This window comes from Elgaria multicarinata, chromosome 1 (assembly GCF_023053635.1).
Source record: "Elgaria multicarinata webbii isolate HBS135686 ecotype San Diego chromosome 1, rElgMul1.1.pri, whole genome shotgun sequence".
Taxonomy (NCBI): Eukaryota; Metazoa; Chordata; class Lepidosauria; order Squamata; family Anguidae; genus Elgaria; species Elgaria multicarinata.
This window is the reverse complement of record NC_086171.1, coordinates 11,058,259-11,066,399: the sequence shown is the minus strand read 5'-3', so window position 1 is coordinate 11,066,399 and position 8,141 is coordinate 11,058,259.

Here is an 8,141-nt window from a genome sequence, read left to right as displayed (position 1 = left end):
CACGGGCTTCCACACATTTCAGCCTAGACTCGAGCGCCTGACATCTCTTCCCCGCGCAGCTCCTTCCTCGCTTGAGCCTCTCGCCCTCCAGCCTGGAGCCCAGGTGTGCCAGGGAATGAAAGCCGCGCCGAGGGCAGCCAGCCGGGGCTGAGGAGTCGCGGAGGGAGCACTTACTGCAGTGGGGAAGGTGGCGGTGAATGAAGACCACAGAAGCCGCCACTTTTATATTCCTGCAGGCTGGGAGGTCCGAGGAGCTTCATCTGCCTCCCTCTAATTGCTCCCTTGTATTTATCATGTGAGTCACGTGACGAGCCCCCACCCACTTACCCCCCCCCCCCCACAAAGCGTGATCAATATTCAATTACCACAAGACTTCCTTCCTTCCTTCCCAGCTCGCTTCCCAGCTCCCGTGAAGGCTTTCTTCGGAGGCGGTGCCCTCCCCCCTCTCCCAACCCTCGGGATAAATCTCAACCTCTCCGAGATGGTGTGTTCTGGTGTGTCCCGGGAGAGCGCCCATGAATCATCAAAGCAGATCCAGTGACTCATCTAGGGCGCCTTTTTGAGGAAGTTTTGGGAGTGGCAGGCCTGGTTTGGTTTGAAGAGGCACCCCAACGTCTTGCTTCAAAGAGTGGAAGGGTGACTTTTTATGTGCGTATAAAGCCCCAAATGTCCTCCAGATCCGGGGGATCGGGATTTTTAAAATCTCGCTGTTAAAAGGGATCTTGAATCTGTGAACAGTTGCACAAATGGCATGACTTGGTCCAACGAGAATGCTTATGTTGCGGATAATGCAGATTCAATGAAATCAGTTGCTTTTCTGCAGGCTTTTCCATGGCTTTCTTCATTGCGAACAGCGATGTCAATCTCAGTTTTTAAATCTTACTTGAAAACATTTCTTTTCTCGAAAGCTTATAATCCGTAGTGTGACGATATTAGTTTTTATTATTAGTTTTATTGTCCCCCATGCTGGTTGGCCTTTCCCCTCCCTGTTTGTTTGTTATTGTGATTTTAGAATGTAAGCCATATGGCAGGGTGTTTTGTATTCTGTTTTACTTTGTTCTGTACAGCACCATGAACATTGATGGCGCTATATAAATAAATATTAATAATATTATTAATAATAATTGTTTGTTATGTTTTCCTCACAGTCGCTACCTGTTACAGCCACGAGCAAGAGTGTGCATTTGATAGATGGTAGGATTTACAATGTCTTCAGTCTCTCACCCACTTCTCCCCACCCCAGCTACTTCAGAATTTGGATTGAAGAGAGAAGAAAAGGAAACATTAAACCCATCAGCAGCCCCAAAGCCTGCACTGTCGCCTGCCACACAAGGGAAGGAAGAGCATCTTGGGATGCTAGGCCACGACTACTTATTTATTAATTACATTTTTATACCGCCCAATAGCTGAAGCTCTCTGGGCGGTTCACAAAAATTAAAACCATAATAAAACAACCAACAGGTTAAAAATACAAAATACAGTATAAAAAGCACAACCAGGATAAAACCACACAGCAAAATTGATATAAGATTAAAATACAGAGTTAGAACAGTAAAATTTAAATTTAAGTTAAAATTAAGTCTCAAAATACTGAGAGAATAAAAAGGTCTTCAGCTGGCGACGAAAGGAGTACAGTGTAGGTGCCAGGCGGACCTCTCTGGGGAGCTCATTCCACAGCCAGGGTGCCACAGCGGTGAAAGCCCTCCTCCTAGTAGCCACCTGCCTCACTTCCTTTGGCAGGGGCTCACAGAGAAGGGCCCCTGTAGAAGACCTTAAGGTCCAGGCAGGTACATATGGGCGTTCCTTCAAATAACCTGGCCCCAAACCATTTAGGGCTTTGAATGTCAATACTAGGCATGAGTGAAAGGGAAGGAAAGAGAACAGAAAGAGAGCCAACTTTGAGAAGCATATCTAGAATGTAGAATTAGAGATGGGTTCATTCTCTAAGCAAATGTATTGTACCACCTTGGCAGGGGCCGTGGCTCAGTGGTAGAGCACCTGGTCCCAGGTTCAATCCCCGGCATCTCCAGGCAGGGCTGTCTATGTGCAGCCAAAGTCTCACAGTGGCTGCAAATCTGCGTTGAATCAGTTATATGACACAGCTGCAGATTTGCAGGCACCATGGAGCTTTCCCATGAAGCTACGCTTTGAAAAAGTCAGGGACTTACCCAACTTCTTTTGGTGGGAATGAGGTCAGTACAGCTATTCTGTCCTCTGACCTTGCTCTGGGGCCAATCTGGGGTGTGTGTGCAATCCTGGTCGAAAGTGATTGGCAATTGGTTGCTGGAAGCCAGGAAGAGGGCTGGGGGGGGGGACTCTGCTGGAAACCCCACACTCCCTCATAGGCATCGGGATTACTTGGATAAGTAATGATTATCCAATGCTCTATGATTTTAATTTTTGTGAACCACTCACTTCGCCTATTGGGTGGTATAAAAATGTAATAAATAAATAAATAAAAATAAGGAAAACTGCCAGGTTTTGGAGGAAGGTGGCACCAACTCGCTGCTGTGAAGACAGCCCATAGGTAGTAGGAAAGAATCCTGCCTGAAACTTGTCAATGTTAATAATGTCAGACTAGATGGCGCAATGGCCTGGCTCTGTATAAGGCAGCTTTGTACATTCCTAAACACAGCCCAATTACATCAAGGGATACTACTTAGATTTTACATCTTTCACCACTATCAACTTTGGGGAATCAAAACTGGTTTGAGTCTTAAGTGTCTCAGGTTAGAAGGGCTATGAATGTTGCAACCTTGAGGTCCTTTGTTAGAAAACAGGGGGATGGAGCAGTGGAATTAATCCTTCTAGTGCAGCTGCAGAATACTAGTTTAGGGTTTTGGGAACAGTGCGATCAGGACAGGACTTTGGGGCAGAACTGCAGCCCTCATCCCCTTTAGCAGAATGCGCTGGAAGGCCCTCTTCTAAAGAGGGATGCCCCCCCCCCACATAAAGTCCATAAGTCCAGAATTTAAAAGTACTTTACTGTACCCACTGGATATTGGGTGGGCAGGATTGGGATCTACTAGCAAATCATCTCTGGAGTCCATCAGCAAGAATTTGGGTCTGACTCCCAATCATTTAACAATAGCAACAAGAAAAGGCCTTTCCTCATGCTCCTAAATTAAGCTGCAGGAATCAAGAAAGCTTGAGGGGAAACCGGGAGCAGATTTGTGGGTGAAAAGTTTGGTGTGCAAGCTTCAGTTCTGGTAGTGCAAACAAATTCCTGGGCTGCGCATGTGCTCCGAAACACCATGTTGTCTAAATGTATTTCAGCCCTTTAGGGCTACTCTTTTGTACCTGGCTCTGGTTGGTGTTCTTTGAGGGAAGAACAAAGTTAGTCCTGTAAACCAAAAGTCTATCTGACCATCTCATGGGTACTGTAACTTAGGGCTGTCTCAGTCAGGAACAAAGGGGTGATACCTGCTGAAGGAGAAAGGAGAAATACTTAGCTTCTTCGGATGAGCATTTTATGAGCACGCTTGTGACTGGCCACTCACATTTGTTCGCAGGTCATTTTGATGACACAGTGATCCTCCTGCGTGTCTCTCACTCTTTCTGCCATATTTTTCATTATAAAATAATCTTCAGAAAACACGACTCTTCTGAGCTATGGTGATATTTGTAGCCTTTTCCTGCCATGTACTGGAGAAGTTTCACTATAAAAAGTCCACTAGAGGGTGCTGTCCCACTTAAACTGAATGGGCCAGATCTTTGCTGCTTGCTTCCCCTTTCTCACCACATAGCAGTGATGGTGAGAAGGAAGAGCAGCAGATGCCTCTACCTTCTTGCTTATTGGCTCTCTGCCTATCAAGCAAACAAGTGGAGGCAATGATGAAAATGAGGATGAGGTGCAACTGCAGCAGGTGACACTGGTGGTGAGAAGGGAGACTCACTGAGGAAGGGGCCCCATTGAGGGTGCCTTGTCCAAGGGCCCTCAGAAACCTGGAGCTGACATTGGTGAACTCAGTGGGCCACACCTTTTTAATTCAGTGCAATTGTCTTTTCAGTGCAATTGTCTGCACATTTACTCAAAAGTAAGTCCTACTCTGTGCAACAGGGCTCGCCTGAAACCCACTTATCCAATACACACATATATACTGAACTCAACTGGGCTTACCTCTGAGTAGTCATGTCTAGCATTACATTGTTAGTGCAGTGGGATACGATCTTCTGAGTTGCACAGAACTGTCCGTCAAGTCTGAAAGAAACCGTTTAAGTTGGCTAAATGGCAAAGTGCCAATTCCAGCTCTTTAGATAGGGCAGGTCTGTGTGGGACCCATAAGGTGCTCATGCAGATGGGAATCTATCAGGGCTTCCTTCCTGCACACATTGATTGCTTCGGCCTCCCTTGTTTCTCTTTGCAGCTCTGAAGAACGTGATCATGTCAGCAATTAACATGATGACTCTGGTTATGATTAGCAGCAAGGGATTATTATACCAACAGAATTTTCCAATTAGGAGACATAAAACTCTTGAATAGGACAGGTGGGTGGGGGGGAGAGTATGTCCAGAAAGTGTTTTCTCTTCCTCCTCTCTTTACCTGTGTGCTGACAGTAGGAAATCTGACCCTTGAATGTAATTTTACATGCTTCAAACTGCAATCCTATAGCCACTTACTTTTGAGTAAGCCCCACTGAATTCAGTGGGACTTCCTTCAGAGTAGAGAAGCATAAGATTGCACTGTTAGGGAAGTTTAGTGTTTTTATTTTTCTATATACACAGGGATTATGATTATGATTATTTTAAAAAGCAACACACAGTATATAGGGGAATGTTCAGTTATGCAGTCCACTCAACCGTCATCTGAAATGTTACAGTCTGGCGTGGTTTTATCAGGTTTGTCTAGAAACCCCTTAGATTCTATTCCTTTGGGCTACCTTGTGTCCCCTTGAACACAGGTGAATGCCCAAGTGTGCACCTTCAGACATGAAACCTTGACACTTGGAGGGGCCCTGGGTGTCCCAAAACTTGCACCTTATAGGCTAAGGGGATCCAGAGATTAGAGGCACAGTTGCTTCACCAAGGACTAATATATTAACAGGAATTAAAGAGATGTTCAAAGGATTGGACTAAGGCAATAGGCATTTTAAAGGTCAAATTTCATTCATATCGTTCTTATTGTTAAGACAGAAATTAAAAGGATTGGTTTAGTCAGTGGAGGCTGGTGGCAGCAATTTTGGTGGGGCTGAAACTATTCTGAGTTCCAGCCAGAACCAGCCAGAACTTTAAAGGATCCATCCAAGGTGCTGAATCCAATCCCCAAAGCCGCTTCAGGACATTGGATAATTCCTTTCGATTTCTGGCTAGTTCTGACTGAAACCCCGAGATGATTCACAGCCCCACTGGATTTTGTGTTATTGAGTAATGTGTGGGGCAGTGGTCAGGGGGAGAAGGAGGAGGGGTTCATTGGGGAAAGAGGAAAGGAGGGTTGCTTGTTCGGGGTGATTTTGGGAGATAAAAAAAAATAGATTGAATCAATTCTCAAAGAAAAGGGAGAGAATTAAGGCCCAGGGTGGAGAGTGAGCAAGTCACACCAGAGAGAAAGAGGTTTTCTGCATGAGTCTGTTAATCAGCTTTTAATTTATTGTATCTATTTTTGCTTTTGTTGCAGAATTGAGATCTGAGCTCTACACAAAGAGTGTTTCCTTTCCTACTTTTCCACTTCAAATCCTTTTGGTGGCACAGTGGTATAGTAGAATAGCACAAATGCACAAATAAAAAAGCAGTTTCTTTTGCTTTTACAATTAAATACTGCATTTTCCCTGCTCTAAAAAAAAAAAAAAAAAAAAAAAAAAACACCTCACCAAAGGTGCTTTTAAGACACAGAATGGTCCTAATGTCATCTATATTATATTTATATTATATCTTATATCATGTTTTTATACTGTTTGTTTTATACTTTGAATGGTTTTAACTTTTGTGAACCACTCAGAGAGCGTTGGGTGGTATAAAAATGCAATAAATAAATAAATCTAAAGAACTCATAAACAACCATGATGAGCACACGATAAATGCCTTTTGTAGAAAAGACCACCACCTCCACCAACAATAACAACAATGAAGGGGGCTAGCTGGTTGTGTGAGTGTAGAGCAGAAACCTGCAAGCTGCCTGCCTCCCTGGAACTCCACAGAAACCTGGCAAAAGGTAGAAGAAAGAGCAAGAAAAAGCTGGCTATGTTCCCCAGAAAAGTGGAGGTAATGAAGGAAGGAAAAGGTGGGCAGCAAGCTAAGGGACTTTCCAGAGATATGTTCTGGAAAGCAAGGGAAGCCCCAGTCAGTGAATCCTCTCTAAGTAGGACTAAAATTGGATACAACCCCTTGAGGTGATGTCAGGGCACCTGATTTTTCTCTGTGTTGTGTTTGAACAGTGACAGTTCTTCCTTCCTTCCTTCCTTCCTTCCTTCCTTCCTTCCTTCCTTCCTTCCTTCCTTCCTTCCCTCCCTCCCTCCCTCCCTCCCTCCCTCCCTCCCTCCTTCCTTCCTTCCTTCCTTCCTTCCTTCCTTTCTTTCTTTCTTTCTTCATGCCAGCTCATTTCTCGAAGTTCCAGTCATTCATTGATGAACCTGCACATGAACTTACCCTCAGTGATAAAGTCTTGTATATGTGCAGTGGTGGTTGATGCTCATTATGACTAGTGGGGTGGAGGGCAGGGCAATTCATGGTAGGCAGAGTCAAGGGGTCACAGTTATCCACAGTTATCCATTGTACAGAAAAGGGAAACTAAGGAAATTAATTAACTTTCAGATCATGCCTGCAAGGCAGAGGATTGGGTGGATGGGAGATCCATGCACAAAACACTCCTTTGGTCCCACATTTTTCTATTTTAGCAGCAAGTACCTTCAAGTTCATCAGTGAAAAGTGTGTGTGTATGACCTCTTTAGTTCTCTCTCTCTCTCTCTCTCTCTCTCTCTCTCTCTCTCTCTCTCTCTCTCTCTCACACACACACACACACACACACACACACACACACACACACACACACACTCACACTCACACTCAGAGAATAGTAGAGTTGGAAGGTGTTTTTAGATTGTTGGTTGTTTTTATGCTCTTCATGATTTTAATTTTTGTGAACCGCCCAGAGAGCTTTGGCTATTGGGCAGTATAAAAATGTAATAAATAAATAAATAAATAAAAATATAAGGCCATCTAGTCCAACCCCGTGCTCAGTGCAGGAATCCACCTTAAAGTATACCTGACAGTTGGTTGTCCAGCTTCCTCTTGAATGCCTCTAGTGTGGGAAAGCCCGCAACACACACACACACACACACACACACACACACACACAGAGTATTGCCCATTCTCATTCTAACTTTAAACAAATGGGAACGAAGAAATGAGCTGCCCCTGTGTATGTATGTCTTGGTTCTCTCTGCAAATGTAAAGTGCCAATTTGCTCTGACAGAGAAAGTTGCTTGTGATCCATTTCCCCCCAGTATGACAGTTCTGTGTGAGTAATGGCATTCAATTTAAATAACTGCTTAAGCTCCCTTAACAGATCTCAGAGCTGTTCTGTCTTATTAGATTCAAGGTTACTTAGGCTTGATTGTGCTCATTTAACCTTGGCTCTTATCCAGTGCATGCATTGTCAGGATACAGCATATTTCTCTCTAGATAAGCCATTTCATTCAAGGCTTGGCAGTAGCTATTTAGGCATGTAAGGGAAAATAGGAAGTGTTTCCATTAACCCATGGTTCTTATAGCTAATAGAAAGTGGCAACTCTGAAGGTCATATGCTTGTTTCCTCTCATATGTCCCATTGTACTTCCTTAGATTTACTGAGGACACCTTCCTAATTATGTTATCCAAGTACCAAGTTCAGAGGATCAAGGATACACACAGAGAGGCATTCACAGTGATTGGCAAGGATGGACTTTCTCCCTTTAATGCTCATCAGCACAGCAGGGCAGGTTTTACCCTACTGCATTATAGCAGTATTGAAGTGCACTGACAACTGTTGGGGCCCGTGACACATCTACACCAAGCAGGATATAATGCTATGAAAGAGGTATGAAAGCAGTATATGCATGTGTCACAGGCCCCAACAGTTGTCAGTGCACTTCAATACCACTATAAAACAGTAGTGTAGATCCTGCCTCCATATACTGCTTTCATATGGTGTAGATCTGGCCCAGGAT